General features: G+C 44.6%; 2 pseudogenes; one reads left to right on the forward strand and one right to left on the reverse strand.

Moving 5' to 3' along the window:
• Window positions 1-802: 802 nt before the first annotated feature.
• Window positions 803-1,206, forward strand: LOC110286329 (large ribosomal subunit protein uL11 pseudogene; annotated as a pseudogene).
• Window positions 1,207-18,876: 17,670 nt separating this feature from the next.
• LOC110286328 (mitogen-activated protein kinase 3-like) lies at window positions 18,877-19,643 on the reverse strand (annotated as a pseudogene).
• Between the last annotated feature and the right edge of the window lie 5,043 nt (window positions 19,644-24,686).

The following is a 24,686-nucleotide window of genomic DNA, read 5'->3' on the forward strand; positions in this document are numbered from 1 at the left end:
GGGGAGAGCAGGGGCAAGCATGAGTGTATAGAGGTCAGATGACACCTTGCAGGTTCTTTTTTTCCTTCATGTGGTTCTAGAGGTTGAACTCAGGTAGTTCTGATTGGCAGAAGGCTCTTTGACCTGTGGAGCTATCCCACCAGTTTGCATTATATAAATTAGCAAGCCTCTAGTTTTGTCAGTGAAAATGTATTGCCAGCATTAGACATGCTAATAATCATCATGGCCAGTGGAAATGGTGATAGTGAAGGGGCCTAGCTCTTCTCATTGGGTGAGAGGTCTTGATTAAGGCAACAGACTGTATACTAAAACAGTCATTTGGAGTACCATTACCTGAGTTCTGGCCATGACCAGGCCCTGGGTCCATCTGCTCACCCACATTAAGAGAAGATGTCATAATATAGAAGAGAGTGGAAAGTGAATCTGTGGACAGTTTTGAACAAATCTGGGGAGCAAGAAATGCTCAGTTGGTCTCTGACCTTCCCTTGGCAGTGGAAAAGATGTTAACAATTAGAAAAAAATAGCCTGGAGTATACATACAGAAATTTAGATGTTGGTTCCTTCATGGGACTGAGAGATGAGTGTTTCTCTTGACCTGAGGTACATTTTCACCCCAGGCACGGGATTTCCTATAGGTAGCCTAACTCCAAGAGGTGCTTACAATGTCAATGTGACACAAGTCATAGTCATTTGAGAGGAGGGAATTTCAACTGATAAAATGCCTCCATAAGATTGGGCTGTTGGAGTCTGGCTAGCAATGAGCTTGAAGGTCCTGGCTTTAACGTTGGGCACATGGTAACTAATGCTATTATTTCTACAGTCTCTGAAGAAAGTTGGTGATGACATTGCCAAGGCTACCAGTGACTGGATAGGTCTCAGAATTACAGTGAAACTGACCATCCAGAACAGACAGGCCCAGATGGAGGTGGTGCCCTCTGCCTCTGCCCTGATCATCAAAGCCCTCAAAGAGCCATCAAGAGACAGGAAGAAGCAGAAGAACACTAACACAGTGGGAACATTACTTTTGATGAAATTGTCAACATTGCCCAGCAGATGAGACACCGGTCTTTGGCTAGAGAACTTTCTGGAACTATCAAGGAGATTCTGGGTACTGCACAGTCTGTGGGCTGCAATGTGGATGGCCGCCACCCTCATGACATCATAGATGACATCAACAGTGGTGCAGTGGAGTGCCCAGCTAGTTAAGAAACAACAAGAAAATATTTCAATAAAAGACTATCTGATAATCAGAAAAAAAAATTCAGGCTGTTGGGCCAGCCTGTAGAAAGAGCATTTTTAAATTACTGATCCACTGGGGAGGGCCAAGCACATCGTGGGTGGTGCCATCTCTGGCCTGGTGGTCCTGGGTTCTATAATAAAGCATGCTGAGCAACCATGGAGAGCAAGCTAGTAAGGAGCACCCCTCTGCATCAGCTCCTACCTCCAGGTTCCTTCCCAGTTTGAGTTCTTATCCTGACTTTCTTTGATGATAACAGTGATATGAAAGTGTAAGCCAAATAAACCCATTTCCCCTCCAAGTTACTTTGGTCATGGTATTTCATCACAGCAATAGTAACCCTAACTAAAACAGTCACTCTGTCTCAGGAAACTTTTTGAGACATGTTCTCTTTATGTAGGCCAGCTCTAGTATTTTGGTAAATTACAGCTATTATACAAGGTGTCTCATTCTGATGATCCTGGAGACCAAGGGCAGTTGAAGAACCAGAAGTTATCAGACCTCTCTCTCTCTCTCTCTCTCTCTCTCTCTCTCTCTCTCTCTCTCTCTCTCTCTCGGCAGGATTTTGTTGTGTTGCCTTGAACTACTGGGTGATCTTCCTAACTCACAGCAGCCGAGGCCTCAGGTGCTCACCTTTCTCTAGGTTTCAAGAGTAAAGGAGGAAGGGCGAATCAGCCCTGTTGAGACTGCTGGAGTGTGTCCTCCCCACCGGAACCACTCTAAACATAGTGTGAGCTTCTTTGGCTTTCCTGAGGCTCCTTGGCTACTATAATGGGTTTTCTTCCCCCAAAGACAACTGCGGCTCAGTATGTAGACAGTTTCTGGAATGTCACATACTCTATGGTTGGGCTCTGCTATAATTAATGATTTCTTACCTCCGAGGCTTCTCCTCTAGAGAATGGGGTCTGACATGGGTGGAGTCCCCAAATGCCAGATGTCTTGTGGTGACAAATGTTGGCGTCTGATTTCTTGAGAACTGAGTTTCACACTTCAACTAAAAGGCCGTGGCAGGGCGGGGGTAGGGGGTTTGGGGATGGGGCGTGCGGGAGGCATGTATGTTCTCAAGTGCAGTTCTAGACTCCAGGAATATCTCCAAGATGGAATTGTTCTGTTGAGCCTGATGCCCCCTACTTCTGCAGCTCCTTTAGTATGTGTCACACCCCCCTCGAGTCCACTCTTCACTATGCTCTCCTCCAAGAAATACAAACAAACTCAGAGAAATCAGAGAAGACCAGCCGTGGTGTGTGTGTGTGTGTGTGTGTGTGTGTGTGTGTGTGTGTGTGTGTGTATGTGTGTGTGCGTGTGGTCAGAGAACAACTAATTCAGTTATTAAGTAGCCAGGCTTGCAGTGTTAAGTGTTTTTGTCCACTGAACCATCTCCTCACTTCCCCACTGTACTACCATTTTGCAAGGCGTTATTCTTATTAGAGACATTGGGAAACTGTAATGGAAATGTATGTATTCTTCTGTGTGTGCATGTTCTTATGCTCATGTGCTGCTGGAGGCCAGAGGTCAGCCTCTGGTGATGTTTCTCCTCCTTCCTTCCTTCCTTCCTTCCTTCCTTCCTTCCTTCCTTCCTTCCTTCCTTCCTTCCTTCCTTTCTTGACACAAGGTCTCATTATGTAGTCCTGGTTGTCCTGGAGCTCACTGAGTAGATCAGGCTGGCCTGGAACTCACAGAGTTTCACTTGCCTCTGCCTCCCCAAGGGCTGGGATTAAAGGCGTGCACTATCACACCTGGCCCTTGTACTTTTTTTTTCTTATAAATGCATAGGAATCTACAAGTGCTAAAATTAAAATGTTACTTACAAACAAGTGACAATGAGGCTGGAGAACACTCGCTGTTCTTCTGGAGATTCTGAGTTGGGTTCCCTGCACCCACGTCTATCAGCTTACAGCCATATATTACTCCAGCTCCAAGGGATCTGATGCTTTCTCTGGGTGCTCAAGCACACACACACACACACACGAGCACACACACACACAGAAGCACACATTTATTTATTAAGTGTGTTTGTATATAATGTGTACTATATGTGTGTAGGAGCCCATGGAGGTCAGAGAGGCATTGGATTCCTTGGATATTAGAGCAACAGGAATGTGCTGGGAACGGAACCTGGGTTCTGCAAGAACAGAAAGAGGTATGTGAAATCTATCTTCATAAATCTATTATTTTAATTTTTTAATTAAAAAGTTTCATGCAATACATTTTTGTCATATCCTTTCCCTTCCTCCAACTCCTCCCAGTTTTACCCTCAATCCCACATACCAAACTTTGTTTTTTCTCTTTCTAAATCAAACCAAACCAAACCAAATATATTTAAAACTACAAACACACACACACACACACACACACACACACACAACATGGAGTCTGTTTTGCGTTGGCTAACTACTTGTAAGCATGAGGTCTGCCCTGGAACAGTTGATCAATTGATATACCTGGTGTTACCCCATTGGAGAAAACTAACCTCCCCTGTCCCAGCAACTACCAATTGCAAATAGCTCACTGGTTAGGGCTGAGGCTCTGTGTCCATTTCCCCTTCTCACTGCTGAAGTTTTGTTTGCTTTGAACCTGTTCAGGTCTTGTTGTTGTTTCAGAGTCTCTGTGAGCTCACATGAGCCCGTTGTTTATGGAAGACACTCTCATTTCCTCAGAGTTACCTACCACCTCTGGCTCTTACAGTCTTTCACCTCCTTTTCTGCAGAGATGTGTGAGCCTTGAGGGGAGTGGTTTTATAAAGGCATACCATTTAGGACCGAATGCTCCAAAACTTTCCACTCTCTGCTCATTGCCCATTTGTGGATCTCTTTGTAAATTAACACCTACTTTTTAAAAAAGGAAGCTTCTGGGATGAGGGCTGACTGATACAGTGATCAGAACCTCTGGTTGGAACTCTTAGGTCAGACTCCAAGCAGTCCCAGATTAGTAGAATAGGAGGGTGGGTATCAGGCTAGCAGGCAAGGAGGTGTACTTCTATCCTAGCAATATGGTCTTCTACTTCAGGAACCTCCATTAAGCTGTCTGTTTTTAAAAGTGGGCTCAAGGATCATCAAAGAAATGTACTAAATAACACAAGGTGAGTGAGTTAGTTCTTGGCCTACCAAGTAACCTTGATGGTGGACTACAAGCCATACCTTCTTCAATCTTTTGCAGTTCCTGCCCTTGAGTCAATTCTGCAGGGAGAGGAGGAACCTCAGCTGCTCCAGGCCCCTGGGGACTGCCCAGAGAATTAAAGATGTTCTTCTCACTATGTGGTCCAGTTCATCTGCTGGCGCTCTTCCTCTTTTGGACTAAGGTCTACTGGGCACGATCTGCATTTCTTCCTAGCATGCCAAGTTCCTCCTTTGGAAACAATGGTTGAGGCATAGCTGTAAATGGGACTTTTACAGCCAATGTGTTTAATTTGGAGAAATTCTGCTGCCTGCCACCTAAATTCTCTGGCTGTGATGGCAGGTGGCAGCCACTGTACCTGCCTGCGGTCTGGGGGCCTGCATCCCTATTCCTGATCCCTGAGCCCCATATTACTATTAGTCTAGGTGCATTTTTCTATGATGGCACTTCTTCTTTCAGGGCCCAGTCAAAGTGATCATGATAGTAACTCAACCCCATGTCTTTTAGTGTTTAACATCACTTTCCTCCCTACTCATTGCTGTGATGTGGTTCACGTGCAGACACTGAAGTGATAGTGAAAGTGGCAACCCCATCAGCTTGTCTTAAAGCAGGAACCACATCCAGGAACTGTACTCATGATGAGCCTGGTGGGCCTTGATGGACTTTAGATGAATGTTGTTCAGGAATCAAGATAGGGGTGCAGGCTCCCAGACAGCAGGCAGGCAGGCAGGCAGGCACAGTGATGGCGAGTGTGGAGCAGTATCTGTGGTCAGCCTTTCTCAGTTACCTATCTTCCAAGGGAAGTGTCTGAGAAGCTTTGGTTAAGAATTCACAAAAGGAGTTGGGGCTGTGGCTGAGTAGTAGATACAGCACTTATCTATCATGCAGGGGTAGACACTTGAGTCTAGGTACAGCTCCTCCCCATCACCTAAAAAAGGACAGAAAAATCCCCAGTGACTTGGTGATCCATCCTGGAAGAATCTCTTGTCTGGGGTAGCATCTTCTACAGAGACAAGTCTGGTGCTCTAAATCCTGCCCCACACACTGCTGCTGCAGTCCTAACTGTGGGCTACTTCGGATGCATTAGAATGCACTGGTGGCTGCTCTGTCAAGTCTGATGTATTCACAAGAGTTGAGTTTACCTTAGTAGAGTTTAAGGAAAAATGCCCCTTAATTTAACTTAATTAGTCAAATGGCCACATCACCAGAACTCACTATTCTGAAATATATAGTCAGGCTGGAAGAATAATTGTGAGGATTTGACCGTGCCCACGAGCAGATCACTGGGATTGCTGGGCCTACAAGATTTGCCATTTTCCTCATTGCGAAGCAAACTGCTCCCTACTTGACTATAGGGATCAAGCCTCCACAGTATGAAGAGGCCTTTGATTGATAGAGGTTGTTGATTCTCTATCTTTGATTCACTGTCGACATCTACAACATGGCTGTCAGCATTTCTGACTCATAACTTGCCAACTTTTTATGATTATGAAAACAGCAGACCTATTTGTAAGGATTTAGTCTCAAGTGAAAAAACAGATCTGTGCAAATTCCGCCATGAACAAAGGCTTCAGTGCTTAGTGTGTGAATGCTGAGACTATGTAGTGTCATCTACTGAGACTTCCTGCAGGCCTTTCCCCTCTTCTACTTTGTGGTGCTGGGGATTAAACCTGGGGTTCAAATGTACTAGGCAAGCATTTTGCCACTGAGCCATACACATAATCTTGGTAGTCCAGGCTACCCTCAAATTTGTGGAAATCCTCTAGTTTCTTCTTCCTGAGTAGCTACCACACCAGGCTTTCTTCTTTGTTTTCAGGTTTGTTCTAGATCTTAATTTTCCAGAGAAAATTATTTCAGATGAGTGAAATGTTGCTCAATGGAATTCCACAATTTTTCTTGGTGGTTTGGGCCTTTTTTCTTTTCTTCTGGTACCAGTAAAGCCTACTGCTATGGTCAGAGGTGTGTGTGTGTGTGTGTGTGTATGTGTTTGTGTGTGTTGTGGTCAGGTTGTAGAGGTTTAGGCCTAGTTATAGCCAGACTGGCTTAATAGTTCTGTTCTCTAAAGAACAGATGGCATCTAAGAAGAGGCATCGTTTTTGTTGTGGCAGTGGATATGAAAGTCAGTAAATATGCCATTTTCCTCACTGAATATAAGGAGACCACTTGGAATAGATATTTTCCTGCTATCTTTGCTTAAGTTTTCTAAGGGATGGCAGAGGGAACTAACATCTGTTAAATATATAGGTCAGAAAGCATATAGGTTGAACTGGCCCAAAAATTTCTTAAAAATAGTTGACGTCCAGAGACTTTGGAACCCAAGCCAGACACCCGGGAAGAAAAGAGGGGGATCCCAAGGAGGAACAAAGAAAGAACCCTATTTTCTCTTGGGGCATCAATTCATCCTGTGATGGCATCTTACTCATCTTCAAACATCCGGCCATCTTTCTCCCATCCAAATCTTTGCCCCTGTTTCTTTTCTTCCTCTTTTTCATGTCACACCCTTTCCCCACCCCTCTGTCAACACTGTGAGGGATAGTTGGGTAGATAGGATGGTCCAGTACTGGAACAGTATCTTTGAAAGCAGATCCTGCCGCTACTTCTCCATCTCTGTTTGCAGAGCCTCCTGGCTGATGCATTGAGACCCCCCCCCCCACTCTCTCTCCTGTTCATTTTGGAGGCTGAATGAAAGCTCATAGTCTGCAACCCTCTCCTCTGATAACCCTGTTTCTCTGAGCTTTCGCTGACTCACTGGGGAGAATCACACATCTTTTTGGATGGAGCTCTTGGCTGCAGTCAGAAGGCCTGGATCATGCGCTCAAAAGTGATGCTAATTAGAATACTTGGGTTTCTAAGATTTTGCCTCTCACATCCCCAATCCTTTTCCACCTCTGCTCCTCTGGCATCAGTTAACTGAAAACTCACACCCAAGGCTATAGTCTTAGCAGAGGAGCTAAGTTATTGTTTCATTTCTTAAAATAAAAGATATAATCAAAGAGTCCCCAAAAAAGAAGAGGGTGTGTGTGTGGAGGGGGGGTATAGTTCTGGAAGTATAGAACGTTGTGGAAAAAGGTAAGTACTCTGCCCTCAGCTTTCACAGGTCCTTCCACTGAAACTATCATAGTGCTTGGAATGGCATTAAATGTGTGGTTTGGCCAAGAAGCAGCCTGCATGGCAGCAGGTTGTAAGCAGGATGTACCCTCCATTTTATCACTCTTCCCTTAAGGTTGAGCACCAAGCTGCAGCAATCCAGCTTGCTTCGTCTTGTTCAACTGTAAAAGACGCAAGGGTGCAAGCGAGCTGTGTGGAGGCCCCAGCTGCCTTCCCAGGAATGCTGGGGAGATCTGGGAACATGGAGGCTGAGTCATAGTTTGGGAGAAAATTGTGTTTTTATACCCGCAATGCAGGGTGTTGCCATAATATTAATCATTATTATGGTCAAAAACAAACTCACCCCGCAGTTATGACAAAGCTGGGTCTTGGCTCTTTCTTGTTCCTACACTGTCCTTCTCTTACCTTCTGCCTTTGAGAACCACAGTTTAACTCCATATTGTCAGAATGGCCAGTGTTCTTTCTTTTAGTAAAATAAAGAAAAAACTTCAACAGCATTTTACTATATGATTCAGGCTGGCCCGAATCTCCTAGTCCTTATGCCTTATCTTCCGAAGTGGCTGGGACACAGGTGTGCCACCACACCCTCTAGCCAACTGTCTGATATCACTTTAGGGATTCAGGCAAAGTACCTAATTTTATTTTGTTTGTTTTTATTCTATTTTTGTCATACAGAGGATAGAACCCAGTGCTTCACTTATACTAGGTAAGTATTTGGCCATGAGATATACCCCCATTCCAAAGTACCTGATTCATTTCTTAAATTATTATTTTTAATTTTTTTCTGTGTACGGGTGTTTTTCCTGTATGCATGTCTGTGTACTACACATACAGCAAAAGAGGGGACAAGAGCCTCTGGAACTGGAGTTCCAGATGGTTGTTAGCTACTGTGTGTGTGCCTGGTACCTGTGGAGGCCAGTAAAGTCTTTGTGCTCTCTAGAGCTGGAATTACCAGTGATTGTAATCCACCATGTGGGTACTTAGAGTAAAACCTGGGTCCTCTGGAAGAGCTGTCAGTATTCCTAACCATTGCGCCATTTCTCCAGCTGGGAAATACCTATTTGAAGAAAGTGAGGGGTGAAGGTGGGGGCTAGCCAGCAGGGCATGGTGATGCTTGTAATCCCAGTACTCAGGACAGTGAGAAAAGAGAGTGATGAATTTGAGGCCAGTGTCTGAAACACAGCAAGACATGTCTCAAACCCAACCCAACCCAAACCATGTAGACCCAACCAGACATGGTGTTATACACCTACAATACTAGTTGCTAGGGGCAGAGAGTTCAAGGCCAGCTTCAGCAACATAGCAACAACACCTTGTCTCATCCTCCTCATCTTGTCCTCCCCTTAAACCCATAAACCAAAGAGACTTTCCCTATCTGCTCACTAAGACCTAAAGTTCCACCCACTCAAACACTAATGTTCCACAAACCTCATTATTCACTTGGATCTTTCGTTTGCTTCTTTAGGGTCAAGGTCTTGACACATAGCTCAGATTGGCCTTGAGTTCTCCATCTTTTTGTCTCAACCTCTTACTAGGATTATAGGCATGCATTCTCATTCCCAATTAGCTACTTCCATCTTCATATTAATGACCTGTTATGATTATTTCTTCCAGAGAAGGAGACAGGATGAACATAGAGACAATAAGAGTGCACCATACATAACCATAGACAAATAGCATCCTCAAGGAAGAGAAGGTCACAGAGAGGGACTGCCAGGACAGAAGACAACCTGACAGTTTTGCCATAAAGCAATTTTGGACCTATGTTAAGGCCATAGGTGCAGTTGCTGTAGGGTTAGGGGTTGGGTAATGAAGAGACACTGGAAAAACATTTGAAACCAAACTCTCTGTAGTCCAGGCTGGCCTTGAACTTGAGTGCCTTCTGAGTCAGTCTCCTGTGTGCTGGGATTACAGGTGAGACTTATACAAGGCAAGTTACTGAAATTTAATGAACCATGTTCCAGCATGAGGCTCAGGTCCTGGCTGTAGAGCAGGAGTCTGAGTTTAAAAACGAGAAAGATGGGGCCTGGAGAGATGGCTCAACTGTTAAGACCACCGGCTGCTCTTCCAAAGACTGCAGTTCAATTCCCAGAACCCACATGGTAGCTCAGAACTGTCTGTAACAACAGTTCTAGGGGATCTGATTTCCTCCCACAGAAATAAAACATGCAAAACACCAATGCACATAAAATAAAAAAATAAATAAAGCATTTTTAAGAGAGAGAAAGAGGGAGAGAGAGAAGGAGGGGGGCTGTCTGCTCATTTCAGGTAGAGCCACAGGGGCTAGACTTGGCTGCAATGTCTTTGGGCCCTACAGGGTCTGGAAGCTGGGGAATTTAGGTTACTCTTTGCAAATTTAGGTTCAGTGAGAGGCCTGAATTCTAGGACCAAGTGTGCCCTTAGATAGTACCTACTCTGCCAGGCAAGGCCCCTCCCTAGGCAATCTTAGTCATCTTATCCAATGACCCAGAAATCATTTTCTTCTTTTCTGAACCCCACTGTATCTTGACCAAATCAGAAAGTAGGGCAAAATGTTGCTCAACTTGTCCTTTACCTGGACTTAGAGCAAAGCAGATACAACAGCGGAAACATCCCCAGTTATGATCTCCACATCTCTCTCCTTTTGAGTCATGGCTAAATGACACCTCGGAGGGTGTCCTCTCCCTTGTTAGATGTCTAACATCTCTGACCACACTGTGGGTTGTCATCACGAAACTTGTCGCTGGTTAATATTTTCCCATGCCCCGTCTTCTGTGAGCCCCATGAGAAAAACCCCTCACTTTAACTCTCTGGCCTGAATGGGGCAGCATTGGGCAAGCCCTTTCTCTGCCTTCGCTTTGGAGCTTTGTTCAGAGTGTTCTGCACCCTGTGCTGTCTCCTGCCCTGTCCATCTCCCCCTCCTTATCCTGCAATGCTGGAGTCAGTGTTGCTCCCCCGAGGAAGGTGTCCTGGATGATAGCAGCCCAGAATTTTCTTAACTACAGTGTCATTGTTTATGCTTTGGAGTTTGCCCTCCATCCCTGCCTCCTTTCGCCCTTCCTTCTTCTTCATTTTGTTTCTCTCTTCTCTTTTCTCTCTTCTCTCTCTCTCTCTTCTCTCTCTCTTCTCTCTCTCTCTTCTCTCTTTCTTCTCTCTCTCTCTTCTCTCTCTCTCTCCTCTCTCTCTCTCCTCTCTTCTCTTCTCTCTCTCTCTTCTCTCTCTCTCTTCTCTCTCTCTCTTCTCTCTCTCTCTCTCTCTCTCTCTCTCTCTCTCTCTCTCTCTCTCTTCTCTCTCTCTCTCTGTTTTTTTTTTTTTTTTGAGGCAAGGTTTCTCTGTGTAGCCCTGGCTGTCCTGGAACTCACTCTGTAGACCAGACTGGCCTTGAACTCAGAAATCCACCTGCCTCTACCTCCCAAGTGCTGGGATTAAAGGTGTGTGCCACCACCACCTGGCTTGTTTCTCTTCTCTTTCCTTTTCTACCTTCTGCCCCCTTCCTTCCTTTCTTTTTTTCTCCTGCCCCTGAAACAGGATTTCACTACATATCCCAAGATAACCTGGAACTCACTATATAGGTTCAGACTGGCCTGGATTTGTGGCAACCATCCTGCCTGAGTGCCAGAGTTCTGAGAGCCATTGAGTCAGGAGATGACATATACATTTTAAGTTAGATGATTCTGAGCCAACAAAGCTTGAGAGCCTGGCTCAGCCCCTCACCAGTCCCTCATCCTCTCCCTTGTCCTTGCCAGAATTCTGCTTCCTTATAAGGTAAGATGAAGAGGTTGGGCAATGTGACCTCTTCGCTTTCAACCTTGGCAAGTTTATGTTCTGGAAAGTCCTGGAAGATAATGTCTTTAGCTTGTCTAACTTAGCATCTCTACTGCAGCCTATTCAAGAATAGCGTCTTCAATGTACTGGTGCTTAATGGGTGACTGAGTGGATGGAATGAGTAGTCGAAAGGGCAAAGGTTACAGAAGGCCAGCTCACAACAAGCCAGAGACAATAGAGTGGTCAGCCCCACTGCACAGGTCTGGGTTAGAATCCCAGTCTCCGCCAAGTTGGAGAGCTCCAAAGCTTTGTTTCCTCAGTCTGTCAACCTGCGGCCTTCCTGGTATTACTGCTTTGGGCTACTGGAGGACAAAAATGAGATAATGTCTACAAAAAGTCTGGCACACAATTTCCCCTCACCTTTCTTTTTAATTAGGCCATGCCAATAAGGAACAAAACGGTTCGTTTTCAATACCACAGAAGCTGATCTTCAATCACGAGGGCTTGGGAGCTTGGGAGCCTGACTTAGGGCTTGGGAGCAGGGTGCTGGCAAGCACATTCTCCTATAACCACTGCCTGGGAAAACCAGAGAGGGGGTCGGTGAAGCTTATCAGCAGGAGTGAGGCGACCATCCCGAGAGTGTCTCTCTCTTCAAGCCTCAGCGGCTGCAGCAAGACTTCCCCACTTCCACGTGGAAGGTCTTTGCCTCTGCTTACCGAGGGTCACCTGCCGAACATTCGGCGCCTTGAAAGTGATGCGGTCTTAACCACCTCTGTATCCTGGACAAAGAGCTTACTGCCTGAGTGGAGCAGAGGTCCCAGAAGTGTTTGTAAAGTGACATAAAGCCCTGATTAGCTGTGGGAAAGTCAATTAACCTCCGCAAGCCCAGGTGCCATTTCTGAGGACCCACCCGGGTTACTGTGGGGATCAAGCCCTCTGTTATCTGTAAGAGAATCATTGCTTTGGCTCTCAGGCTTCTTCCTTTACCTAAACCTATTTACCATCTCTTTCAGTACTGGACTTTCTGTTCTCTAGGCTATTTTGTCACCAAAGCTGGAAAAAGGAATCCGTGCAGATGTGTTAATAGGTGTTAATTGGATGATGTATTTACATTTCAACAGGGAGCTTGCCCAGGGTGGGCAGGAATGAGTAGTGGTGGAGGCGGGGAGTGGGGGGAGGCAGGGTTTGTTGTTGAGGAGGGAGGGGGCTTCTAAAGCTATTTCTCAAATTGCTCTTGTAGGGGCCCTGTGCTGCTTTTTAATCCAGGCAGCAGGCACAGTGAATTTACATTCAGGAATTGCCTGAGGCTTTGGGAGCCACACTGTGAAGGCTTCATCCTGCTTGGCCTCCAAAGAGCAAAAAGGGAAGGCAGGCTAAGAATTTACCTGCTTCCTCCCTGAGCCTGGAGCCACATGGACCCAACAGGCCCAAGGAGCTTGTTCCGGGCTTGGAGACCAGACCTGGGGCCTACAAAAGCCACTATCCTGGAAAGATTATTTCTGCTAATCCCCCTAGGCAGGCCCTGAGGTTTTTCACATGCTCACAGAGCCTAGGGCCTTTGCTGGGGTCCAGTGTTAAATGTCTTTGGAAAGAGGTGTAATTCTAGGTTAAAAGTTCCTCTGGTGCTATTAATGTTGAACAGGAATAAATTCTGTGCCTGAAATATCAATGCGTGTGTTGAAAATGGGGGAGGGGAAGGGGGAGGGGAAGGGGAAGGGGGAGGGGAAGGGGAAGGGGGAGGGGAAGGGGAAGGGGGAGGGGAAGGGGAAGGGATGATGGGTTTATTGGCGGCTAAAGCTAGCTGGAGTTTACAGTTGTGGGCAGATGGACATGTGAACAGGTACATTGTGAGCACTGTGTGTTTTGTGGGCATGAGTATGTTTCTGAATGTGTGTGCTTCGTGTGTCTGCCCTGTAATTTGTCCTTTGGTTCTTTTCTGGAGTCGCTTGTGGAAGTATCCTATTTTCTCCCCATGGTGTTAAGGTTGGAATGGAGTTCGTCATCCATGCTGTATCCATTCCTCTGTTGAGGGACATCTGGGTTCTTTCCAGCTTCTGGCTATTATAAATAGGGCTGCTATGAACATAGTGGAACATGTGTCCTTTTTACCGGTTGGGACATCTTCTGGATATATGCCCAGGAGAGGTATTGCTGGATCCTCCGGTAGTACTATGTCCAATTTTCTGAGGAACCGCCAGACTGATTTCCAGAGTGGTTGTACAAGCTTGCAATCCCACCAACAATGGAGGAGTGTTCCTCTTTCTCCACATCCTCTAAGCAAGCGCTCTGTCACTGGGCTCCTTTCTAGCTCTGGTTATGAAAATTGCTTTTCTTTGCTGCCTGACATGGCAATGAAGCTACCACCTGGGCTCCTCCAAACATTCTTCCTAATTCTGTGAAGGCGTGAACTTCTCAGAGAGCTACAGCTACTCTGGGCCTTACTGTTCTTCATTCAGAAGAGGATGTTCTTGAATATATTCTGAGAGTTGTTCCCCATTTATATCCCCGTGTCTCTTGCTCACTGCTCCCGAAGAAATGTGAAGAGGACAAACCTCATGCTCCTTCAATTTGAAAATAATTTATTTCTCAGCTTTTGTAGGTAAGGTCAATGCCAGGGGTTCAAATGAAGCCCCTGCTCATAAGTACTTGGGGATGTCCATTTTATGAGAGACCCAGATGGACCTGGTCTTGGAATGAGGCTGGTTTCACAGATAAATGCAGCTACCGAAGCCGAGCAGTATCCAGTAGGCGATTAACAGATTTGTTTTTAATACAGTAGAACTGCAAGCTAATTCCTTGTTGGGCCTAGGCATCAGAACAGCTACACTGTGCACCTTTGGCAAGTGGGGTGGAGGGCAAGCAGAGAGAAACAGGTCTCCTTGGGGATGGGAGTAGAAGCTGCCAAGTGGGGCCCAGAAGGCCCAGTCCAGCATTCACACCCTATGTGACCTACAGTGTTTTGAAACATTTTGCATTGGTTGCCCACATGTTAAAAACTCAGAACACTGAAAATAGTAGGATCAGATAACGCTGGGGAAGTCGCCTGCTTGGCAGTGATGAGGATCAGGTCTACTGACTAGCCACTGCCACACTGAGGTGGGATCTGCATTCACAGATGCCACAGACCCCATATCCCTTGCTATTTTATGCCCTATATATTTCCCTTGTGTTGACTATCTGACTCCTTTTGGCTGGGTTGTATCCCTGGGCTTTCAACATTTTTATCCCAGTGGCAGAGGTTCTGCTGGAGAGGACAGGAGACCAGCTGATTAATAGGATCTAAAAACAGGTAAAAAGCCTGAGAGAGGCAGTCCCAGGTCCTCAGTGGTGATCCTGTCTGGTGTAGGCGTTGTAGCAATAGAGATCCTGGATTTCAGCACTCAGTGAAGACCCAGGGAAGAATCTTGGTGAGCAAGGAATTAGATAAATTGGAGAATATGGTAGACTAGTTAAGTGACCATGCCACAGTCAAACTATTGGTACCCTCTTTTTTTTTTTTTATGAAAACAAACAAAGACCCTTATGGTGGCCAGCAAGGTGCTGGCCTAGTTTGCCCTGGCAAGACTAAACTTCATCTTGAGCCATGCACACTTGGAAAAGCAACAATAATCAAGAAGCTCCCTACCCTTGTGTGAGGCCAACTGCAAAGAACTTCCCTGTGCTTATAACTGAAGGCAAGAGCCCTTTCCATGTTTGATGGACCACACACCTGTAATCTCAGTACCTGCAAGTATGAGGCAGGGGGACGGTGGGTATCTGTGGCTGTGGTAAACACAATGACCAAAAGCAACGTGGGGAGGAAATGCTTTATTCGATACACTTCCAGGTCACACAGTCCATCATCAGGCCACGTCAAGGCAGAAGCTGAAGCAGGAACCGGAGCAGAAACCACGGAAGAACATTACTTATTGTTTTGCTCTCCCTGGCTTGCTTGCTTGCTTAGATAACTTAAAAAAAAATATAGCCAGGACCCACCTGCCTAAGGCTGGCACTACGTCCAGTGGGCAGGGCCCTCCTAAATCAATTAGCAATTAGGAAAATAGATCATAAACATGCCAATATGACCACTGGAGACTCTCTCAGATGACTCTCAAAGTGACTTTGAAGTCAGCCTGGGCCGCAAAGTAAGACCCTGTCTCAAAAGACAAAACAACTCAACCAATCAAATAAACAAACTCCCAAATGGAAAAAAAAACAAGGAAAACAAAACCCCACAACAATTACAAAAAGCCACGCCCACTAGCCATGCCCACTAAAAAGAGAAGTGTGAGTTTTAGAATTCTGTGTTTACACTTGCTCCATAAACAAAAAGGAAACAAGTTCTTCCGTTTCACTGCTGCTGCCAGGTGACCAGATTTGCTGAAAGTCACACAGTCATTGAGTCATTTAGTGCATTTCTAGGGACAAAGGTCACAAGAGCCAATTAGAGAGATGCCCTCTGAAGCCAGTTACTAAATCCCCTTCAGTGTGGCCTTGCCACCTTCATATCATTGCATAGGGGTATTAGCAAGATGCGAAGTTCCTTGTTTGCTTTACCAAAAACAAAAAACAAAAGCAAAAGCAAAACCAGAACCGTGAAACAGGAATTGGTAGAAGGAAATGAGTTATTTATAGTTTGGGCCACAAGTGAGGACAGAAAACACTCTCAGCTCTCTTTGTTTTGCCTGTAGTGATGTTACAATTTGTAGACCACAGCCAGCAAAGATGTATGTGCAGACTTGGCTGTAAGGTAAGTTATCAGAATTGTGAAATTATCCTTTTCCTAGGGGATAGTGCCTCCGTTGGTTCTTCCTAGAATAAACTTCCAGGGATTTCCTGGAGAAATGTTCTTTTATGTCCCTGTGGCACCATTGTAGATGATGAGGAGTTGTTTCCTAAGACAGCCGAATCTGCAGGGCTGGGCTGGGCAGGGCAGCATGCATTGGGGATGGAGAAGACAGCCTTGGTCTTTGCTCTTTGGTCTGTTTTGCCCATGGTGTCTGTCTTGGAAGGGAAAGACCTTTTCTGCTATATATCTTCTATACACCTCCGTGAACTCTTCCATAAGCTGGATACATAAGCTGGAACCCAGATGACAGCCAGCTGTATTCTCTCTTCTGACTGAGGTCCCTACATGCTCAGCCACTAGGTCTGAGAATAACACACAGTGGCATGAGCAGAGGAAGGTTTGCAGCCAAATGTCACTTTGCCATGTTCCTACTCTTATTTCCCCCCACTGTTTCCCTTTAAAGGCTTCTCTTAGATCAGTGCTTCTCAACTTTGCTAATGTGGTGACCTTTAAAAACACTTCTTCACACATGATATGTATTCACTGATAAGTGGATATTAGCCCAAAAGTTCAGAATACCCAAGATTTAATTCACAGACCATATGAACCCCAAGAAGAAGGAAGACCAATATGTGGATGCTTCAGTGCTTCTTAGAAGGGTGAACAAAATACTCACAGGAGCAAATATGGAGACAAAGTGTGGAGCAGAGACTGAAGGAAAGGCCATCCAGAGACTGCCCCACCTGGAATCCATCCCATATACAGACACCAAACCTGGACATTATTGTGGATGCCGGGAAGTGCTTGCTGATATGGCTGTCTCCTGAGAAGCTCTGCCAGAGCCTGACAAATACAGACGGGGATGCTCACAGCCAACCATTGGACTGAGGTCAGGGGTCCCTGATGGAGGAATTGGAGAAGGAGCTGAGGGGGTTTGCAGCCCCATAGAGGGAGCAACAGTGTCAACCAGCTGGACCCCCTGGAGCTCCCGGCGACTGGACCACCAACCAAAGAATACACATGGAGGGACCCATGGCACTGGCCGCATATGTGGCAGAGGATGGCCTTGTTGGACATTAATGGGAGGAGAGGCCCTTGGGCCTGAGGGTGTTCGATGTCCCAATGGAGAGGAACGCCAGTGGGGGAAGATGGAAGGGGGTGGGTGCGTGAGGGAGCACCCTCATAGAGGAACAGAGAGGGGAGATGGAATACAGGGTTTCTGAAGGGGAGACCTGGAAAGGAGAAAACATTTGAAATGTAAATAAAGAAAATATCTAATAAAAAAACAAACCAAACCAACAACAAAAAACCCCACTTCCTCACATTGTGGTGACTTACAACCATAAAATTATTTTCTTACTACTTCCTAACTGTAAATTTGCTACTGTTACGAGTTGTAATGTAGATATCTGATATTCAGGATATCTGCTCTGTGACCCCTGTGAAAGGGTCGTTCAACCTCCAGGTCTTAGACCTTCTAGACTGCCGAGTGGCAGAAAGTGAGCAGCTCTTCACAGGGATGACTGACCTTTGGTTTTGATATTTCTTTTGTGGTTCACAAAGGTAATGCCTATAAAACTACTGCTTTCAGCAAACTGCTCAGAGCAGTCACTGGTATCATCTTAGAGCCTGGCTATCGGGAGACTGGCGTGAGGCAAAATGGTGGTGGTGACATGGAAGAGGGGAGGTCAGCATCCAGCTAGGATGGCTATAGAGAATAGCTCCGTGGCTTTAAAGGTATCACAGTCTGAAGGGAAAAGAATCATGGAAAGTGTCAGTCAGTTGGGGGGTCCAGAAAATCCTGTGCTCATACACACTGTAGACATTCCCCACCAGAGGCTGTTTTTGTTTGTTTGTTTGTTTTTATTTTTATTTTTATTTATTTATTTATTTTTTTTGAGAAGGACATAGGTAATGAGTTAGGCTTAATCACAGGCAGAAGTTGGCTTTCTAGGCTGGGAATAGAACTCAGTGGTAGAGTGCTTGCCAGTATACCAGAGGTTGCCCAAGGCCTCAGGTTTGATCACCAGCATTGCAAAAAAGGAGTTGACTGTGCTATTTACCTGTGGTTTAGGATATGTGGCAGGCTGCCAGATCAGCTAGCAGGCACTTGCTTGCACCACTGGGTGAAAATAGCCATGGTTTTCCTGTTGAGGAGTCCCATCCCCACCCCAAATCAGAGTCGTTTTCAAATGTAAATGTTGCCAGTGGCCAAGCCCCTTATAGTCTCACTGTATGTCCATTGTCCTTGAGTTTCTAGATGTTATCTAAGAAATCTGCATTTCACACTGTCCCCTCTTTGTATTCTGCTTTCTCTGCTAAATAGAAACGTAAAATTCTATTTTTTAAGTTGGGGGACTTGGATTGTTTATTCCCCATGTAATGTCTAGTGCAGTGATATCAAGTACATTACACATGAGTGAGAAGAAGATTCCATTTCAGTCCAATGTGTCCATCTGAGGATTGGTCCACTCCTCACTGCACTTTGTAGAGTATGTGCTGGCCTTACCTTGAATAATAAGGTAAGGTGAAAAGAGAAGATGGCCAGGATTGCCCTACATCCAACCTGGGCTGCCAGAGTCTGGGTTAAGTAGCATTCATTTTCTAACAATCTGCAGAGAAGGAGCAGCTGTGTCTTGAGAGATTATCAAAGTCCATGTCAAAGGTGAACTGCTAGTAGGACATGGTATGCTTTTAATCCTAGCACTTGTGAGACTGAGGTAGGTATAGCTCTGAGTTCAAGAGCAGCCTGGTCAACATAGTGAAGCTCCAGGCTAGCTACTGTTTCATAGTAAGACCCTGTCCCCAAAAGACAAGCCAAACTAAACCAAAAATAGGAAAAAAAAAAAAGAAGAAGAAGAGTGAAGGGCTTCTTGGACATTCGGCCATATGTCGGGCCACAGTACTAGTCCAGGCAGGGCTGAGACAATGCTTCGTGAACTGGGAACCACTTGCTGGGTTTGAACATTAACATCTTGCCCAGCAAGTTAAGAGCTTTGGAGTTAGATTGAGGGAAATTCTTGGTCTAGGATACCTTGGTGTTAGAGGGCACAGGCTGTAGGTACTTTGGAATTTCCATGTTGATTATATAATTTATGTCATCCTGGAACAGGGAACCAAGGATACATAGAATGTGGTTAAACTAGTCCAGGTAGGGCTTGCCAGGAAGATGGGCCAGTTAGAGAGCATCTCAGGCAGAATGCTGCCCTCAGACCAGATGCTGATGGACTTAGTGGAGCCCTTGGAGTTAAGTATGATCTCTGGGTCTGGGCTCTAACATGTGGCCACACATCATCAGAAGCCAATGAGATCATACACAGGGCCAGCAATTTAGGCCAGGCTAAAATTATAGATCTTGAGCTTGCAGGTGATGTTGATAATCAGACCGGAGGGCTTCAGGTTCCTGTGGCACACTTTAAGTAAATGTGTACTAGAGATCCTGAAGGATCTCGTAGAGGAAGTAGAAGATGTGTTCATTGCTCAATGGCTAGCTCTTGTGTAGTTTGTGCAGGTTTGCCTCTGTTGTGTCCTGGATGATGTAATCATCCGTGATTGCTTTCAGTGTGGGTGGATACCTCTTATGCCTAAGATATTCTCATAGTGGGGTCTCAGCAAGATCTGAATCTCCATTACTCTTTGCGTTCTGATGCTTGAAGAGCTCTTGATGGCCATGGGCGTCTTGTGTATGTGGTCATAAGTAGAGATGGCCACGTGTATGTGCCCTTGCTGCACATGTCCTGCAGCTAGCTTTGTAAAGGGCTGCTGGTCTACTGGAAGGGTCACACCTTCACCACCTCCCTCCAGGTCCCAGAGACAATTCCATTGGCTCCCTGCAGCTCCCCACACCTGTCCCCTCAAAGTCACCCTTATCTTGAATTATCTCAGTGTAGGGGCTGGTAATCTAGGAGCTTCTGTAAGGCTGGCCAGCAGACTAGAAATCTAATAATTCCAGGTGAGAAGTTTGTGGTAGAAGCCATAGCCAAACATGGTTCCAGAAGCTTTCCTCACACAGCACAATGCATTTATTTGCATCTTAGCAAGTGGCTCCATCCATTTAGACATGAATGAAACTGTTTACTGAAAACATCAAGAAGGCCACTTACTAAACCTGGGCCTGGACCTCCGGATTCACCAAGGTCTGTTGTAGAAAAGTTTGATTGTGTCTGAATATGCAATGAAAGATGTTAAAAGTTGAATACTACCCCCCACCCCAATAAGGCACTTCTGAGCAGATCTGGAGTCTTTATTTATAATTGAGGGTGTGGTGATAATGAAGTAAAATCTGTGTGCTATCTTGATCGTTCTACCCAGGACAGTAACTCTATTCTACACAATTACTAAAGTTAATTCTGTGGACTGTATAACACAGCCTTGTGTTTTAGTTTCAACCTGTTGCTGTGATCAAAGCAACCCTGGGGAAAAACGGGCTTGGTTTGGCTTACACTTCCAGGTTACAACCTGCCATTGAGGGTCAGTGCAGGGACTTAAGCAAGGGCTTAAAGTGTATGCTTGCTGGCTGCCTGTGTGGCTCACTCAGAGGCCAATGCTTAGCTAGCTTTCTTATATGGCTCAGGACCACTTGCCTAGGGATGGTGCCACCCACAATGGGTTTAGCTCTCTTGTGTTAATTAACAATCAAGACAATCCCCTCACTGATACCTTCTCAGGTCAACTTCGTATAGGTCATTCCACAACTACGACTTGCCTGACATGACTCTAGGCTGTGTCAATCTGATAGTTAAAGCTTACGATAATGCCTTATAGATTTCAAAGCATTATGAAAATGGGAATAAGATATTATCACCCTGGTATGAGATCTCCTTTTGGATATTGATATTTAAACTATTTATTAACATATATTTATAGTTAATAATGAGCTTACTATGATTTCATATATGCATATAATGTATATGAGTGGGAAAGAAAGACACCGCCAAGCTCAGAGGTGAAGGCAACTAGTGGCTCAGTCAAGCAGTGGAACATAGAGGGAGAAGTCACCCTGCCTGGGATCTGGGAGTAGTTTTTACCAATTGAGAATAATCCTGGAGATTGACAGTTAGAGCCTGAGGTCAGCTTGGACCACCTTTCTGTCATTCATGGATACAGAATTTCTGTAGCTCCAGAAGTCTACTCAACACTCAAAACTGCATCATTTCAACAGGGTGATGGATATTTTCAAGGTCTTGAAAATAGAAAGGTCCTCTGTTCATATCAACTTTAGGGCTATGATTGGTTCTCACTTGGGAGACACTTGCAGATAGACAGTTAGCCAACCGAGGAGTTTCAGAAAGGGAAGAGAAACTGCCTAACTCATAGGTTGTAAAGCTAAGTGTCCATGGCAGAGGCCCCTGGTGTGAAAAGAAAGTGAAGATAACTCTGGTAGACACTGGACAGTCCAGTACAGGTTCAAAACCAGCGTATTCTGTTGGAGAGACAAAAGCCCCCAACCTGTCGGCCTGCCGTGTACACGTAACTGCTAGCTTCAACATTTCATCATCTTTTTTCTGTTTTTTGTGCTTCTTCCTGCTTTTCTTTTTATTACACTTTCAATGGTACTTCTGTGCTAATTGGATTAAAACTATGTTTTTAGGGTTTAGCAGTTAAAGAGCACTTGCTGCTCTTGCAGAGGACCCAAATTCAGTTCCTAGCACTCACAGGGTAGGCCATGTAACTCCACTTCTAGAGGATCCAGTGGCCCACTCTGGCCTCTTCAGGCAGTAGGCATGAACGTTCTGCACATACATACATGCAGGCAAAACATCTGTACACATTAAAAATTTTAAAAATATGTTTTCAGGTTTTAGTCTTTTTCACACATTAGTGTAAGTTTATTTATGCATTTCCTCACTACTGGTTAATCTTTCTTCTTTTCCTTGTGGGGTATTCACCAGAGAAGGCTGCTCAGACCTGAGTTTCAGCCATTAGAAAGTCTTCATTAGCAGGCCAGCGACTACCCTGGGTGTTCAGGATCCCAGTGCCCCAAACCTTTCTCAGGGTGAACTTTTAAGCACAAAACCCATGCCCTGGGTTGACATACTTCAGTTAACAAGAACAGTTAGCCAGAAGCAGAACTACAGAAGCCAAAAAGCAAGGTTAGTACAGTTAGAGACTTTCCCACAACATGGACTTTGATGGATTAGGCCTTTGTTTTCATTTTGGCAGGTGGTGCTGTCTATGTGCTGACTTTCCAGCCTGAATGGCTCTTTCATCATCATGGAGTCATCTTGTTAAGTTCTGGGGTCCTGTTACACTTTTTTTTTATTCCCTGTGTTTTCTTATTTTATTATTCTTTTAGCTGTAGTGTGACTTCATTTTATTGGACTTTTGTTTTTTGTTTGCTTAAAACACCTTTTAAAAAACCCAATAGTCTCATCATGTAGCCCAGGCTGGCTGGCCTTAAACTGCTACGTAGTGTAATCCGGTTTTGACCTGTTCATCTTCCTGCCCCACCACCTGTTGCCATCAAACCCGTGTGCCATCATACCTAGCTAAAATCTCAGATTTCCTTTTCTTTTTTAAATTTTATTTTATTTATTTTTATTGGTTATTTTATTTATTTACATTTCAAATGTTATCCCCTTTCCAGTTTACCCTCTGAAAACCCCCATTCCCATGCCCCTCCCCCTTGCTTCTATGAGTGTGTTCCCTCACTCACCTGCCCACTCCCACCTCCCTGCCCTCCCATTCCCCTACACTGGGGCATCAAGCCTTCACAGGACCAAGGGCCTCTTCTCCCATTGATGTCCCACATGATCATTCTCTGCTACATATGCAGCTGGAGGCATGGGTCCTTCCATGTGCACTCCTTGGTTGGTGGCTTAGTTCCTGGGAACTCTGGTTGGTTGACACTGTTGTTCTTCCTATGGGGTTGCAACCCTCTTCAGTTCCTTCAGTCCTTTCTCTAACTCCTCCATTGGGGTCCCCTCACGCCATAGATTCTGTTTTCTTATTCTCCCTTTTACATTTACCTAATTTTGTTTTCAATTTTTTCATTATTGAGAAATCTTTTCTTTTTGAACATTACTTTCTTTCTTTTTATTTTTAAAGATTTATTGCTGGGTAGTAGTGGCACAGGCCTTTAATCCCAGCACTTAGGAGGCAGAGGCAGAAAGATCTCTGAGTTTGAGGCCAGCCTGGTCTACAGAGTGAGTTCTTGGACAGCCAAGGCTACACAGAGAAGTCCCTTCTCAGAAACTTAAAAAAAGAAAAAAAACAAACCAAACCAAACCAAACCAAAACCTTTTTATTTTATATGGATGAGTGTTTTGTCTGTCAGTGTGTTCACATTATGTGTGCCTACTGCATGCAGAGGCCAGAAGATGGCATCATGTCCCCTGGAACTGGAATTACAGAGGGTTGTAAATCACCATGTGGGTGCTGAAAACTGAACTCTGCAAGTTATCTCTGCAGCCCCATTATTTTTCCTCTATCTTTTCCAATTTCTTCATTTTTTCTTCACTCCTTAACATTTTTCACTCCTTTACTTTTCCTTTGTTTTTTAAAACAGTATTTCACTAATGACTTGAGAATCCCACACAATGTATTTTGACCGTATTCCCCCTTTCCCAGCTGATCATCTTTGTCTCTTCAGTGCTTTAGCCTTGTTTCTCCTCGGTTTCTATCCTCTTCTTCCTTCTTCATCTAGCACACATTTCCTGTGTGCACTTTTACCTTAAATGATTTTTTTCACATGGTGCTCTTCACATTGTACAGTAGTGCTTCACTTGCTGGAGAGTGGACATTGGTGATTAGTAGCCTTTAGTCAATTGTAAGTACAGTTCCCTCTCTTGTAAAGGTCAATGTAGTTGCTGCTACAGCAGATTTCTCTTTATTAAGTAAAATCGAACACTCCAGAGTAGACTACTCAATAATTTCCCAATTCAAATTGGAAGAGATATCAAGACCAACAGATTTTCAAACTGTGTCACATGAAAGAGTAAGTTAGCATGCATCCACTTCAACTACCACTGGATGATTCTGAAATGGGTAAAAGGCTAGATGAAGACTTCAGAAGTTTATTAGGAAAAATGATCAGTGGCCTAAAGGTGAATCCAAACAAACAGATTAATTCAATCCAGGAGGAAAGTCAGCAACATAGAAAAAGTTAAGAAAATAGATGCAAATATCAACAGTAGGGATGAAAATAGCTTCAAACCTGCAAGAAAAATGTCTACAATAAGAATGAAAACAGTCATAGAAGAAAAAAATCAACAAGGAAATAGAGATTTTGGAAAACCCCCTAGAAATGTTGGAAATAAATAAATAAATAACTAAATAACTCAATGAACTAAATTAAAAAAAAACAGTAAAAAGCATTACTAATAGGCTTGACTAAGCAGAAGAAAGAGTTATCTAGGAAATACTAGACTCAGATATCAATAAAGGAAATAGAAAAACAAAAGCACACAAATAAAATACTGATTATGAGTAAAACATCTGTGACACCAAACCTAAGAGTTCACAGGATAAAAGAAGGAGCTGAGATAACAGCTAAGGGAATGACAAATATACGTAATGAAATTATGGTTCCAAGACAGCCAGGGCTATACAGAGAAACCCTTTCTTGAAAAACCAAAAAAAGAAAAAAGAAAAAAAACAACAGAAGGAATACATTTAATGGGTAGAGAGGAATGCATCATGTGCAAAACAGTAAACCGCAAAGCCCTAATAGTGATGGGAGGGAAAGTAACGAGCAAAGAGTAGTCCAACTAACAA

Source organism: Mus caroli, unplaced genomic scaffold (assembly GCF_978045245.1).
Source record: "Mus caroli unplaced genomic scaffold, Mus_caroli_1 scaffold_5, whole genome shotgun sequence".
Taxonomy (NCBI): Eukaryota; Metazoa; Chordata; class Mammalia; order Rodentia; family Muridae; genus Mus; species Mus caroli.